The sequence below is a fragment of the Aplysia californica genome, unplaced genomic scaffold (assembly GCF_000002075.1).
Source record: "Aplysia californica isolate F4 #8 unplaced genomic scaffold, AplCal3.0 scaffold00962, whole genome shotgun sequence".
Lineage (NCBI taxonomy): Eukaryota > Metazoa > Mollusca > Gastropoda > Aplysiida > Aplysiidae > Aplysia > Aplysia californica.
The window spans coordinates 1,024-2,815 of record NW_004798232.1 but is presented as its reverse complement, the minus strand read 5'-3'; positions in this window follow the sequence as shown (position 1 = coordinate 2,815).

The following is a 1,792-nucleotide window of genomic DNA, read 5'->3' as shown; positions in this document are numbered from 1 at the left end:
CTGTCTGTCTGTCTGTCTGTCTGCCTGTCTGTCTGTCTGTCTGTCTGTCTGTCTGTCTGTCTGTCCACCTGTCTGTCTGTCCACCTGTCTGTCTGTCTGCCTTTCCCTCTCCTCCTCTCCCCCTTTCGTTCTATCTCTCTTTTTTACCCATTTTCCATTTGTTTCTTTATTTGATTTTGCTCTCTCCAAATCCCTTCCGCTAACAGGCACTTTCCAACCATGTGCACTCAGAATGTCAATGTCATTCACTCGTCTTTTTCACCCTCTCCTTCTTCTTCCTTATCTTCAGCCTTTCCCCTATTTACCCCATCATCCATTGCCCCCCCCCCCCGAAATACCTTATTCATCACGCCTTGTAAGAGAAACAAAATTCAGACAACGACCTCTGTATAGTACGCTACGCTCGCAATGCGAAGCCCATTTGTCAGAGTGAGTGATCTTTCTTGGCAGGCGTTCATTAGCAGAATCCGTACCGAAAAGCGCCCCTTGCCTCCCACGCATGATTGTCTATTTCCAGAAACGTTCTCTCGGAGTGCGATGCAAACGATGAAGAGGAAAACAGAAGAGGACTGTGCATGAATGTACTTTAAAGTTTGGTTTGCTATTTTTTTCGCTTATGTTCTTTCATTTGATTAATTTGATTAATAAATCATTTGTTTTGCAGGCTTTCGCCAAGGCTTCCATATTATTCTTACAACATTTCTTTCTGCCCCTACTCTCTCCCTCTCTCTCTCTCTCTCTCTCTCTCTCTCTCTCTCTCTTTCTGACGAAGGTGGCTTCGCGGATTGCAAGCAGGGTGTGGGGAGGATGAGGAGGTCCGACACGAGTGACTTCGTGGATTGCTAGTTCTAGTAGTGTTTTGACGGGAAAGTTAGGCTCGGCTTAAGTGTAACATGCTTTTGATTTAATTTGATGATTTGACCTAGTGATTTGAGGCTTGTGACTTGAATTAGTGGCTTGCGAGTACGAGCGGGTTTGCTACCGGTGTACAGCTCTATTATATAGGAGGCTGGCTTCCGATCCTGTCTGTTAGGGCCAACCCGAGCTGAGAGGGATGCAGCATCCCAGCAGAAAGACCGAGATACTTTACTGTATTCGTAAAAGCTTGGTTTGTTTTGAAACACAACATTTTTGACGTTAGATTTCTCAAAACTAGGTACTGAGCAGATAGAACTTTGTAATTCTGGTGTAGCGAATAGTACAATGTCAAAACAACTTTGACACTGACGCATTTGCCAACCGACGTTCTTTATATGTTTTTATACTTTCAATATGTGTAAATTACATGATCTCGAACATAACTTTCTCGGGTAATCTTTCAAGCCTAACAATGACTACAATCCCATTGTCATATTTTCCGTCAAATGTCCTGCTCCTTCTCTTACCTAGCCTAGCATGTGTGGTAGCATCTATAACTACAACTAGAATGCAGCTCGATGCTTCTGACAAAAAGGTTTGAACTTGAGTGAATAATTGAAAACATCTTTCGGAAATAACATTTCCTTTCGAGCATAGCATTTTTAGCTCGAAATCTATCATTTTAAAGATTCTTTAGTCCAAGATGATGAAATTCCGACTTCGTCATGTTTTTTTAAATATTGAACATATCGTAATTTAAATTTGGTGATCTGAAGAGCATGTGGTTTCTTCTGAAAATGACGCAAAGATCGCATCACCAGAATCATGTAAAAACTATCAGATGATAGGATAAATAGGATAAGGTGAATTTCTATTATCAAGATGCTTGCACGTTTGTTTTGTGTTCTACCACACACACACACACACACACACG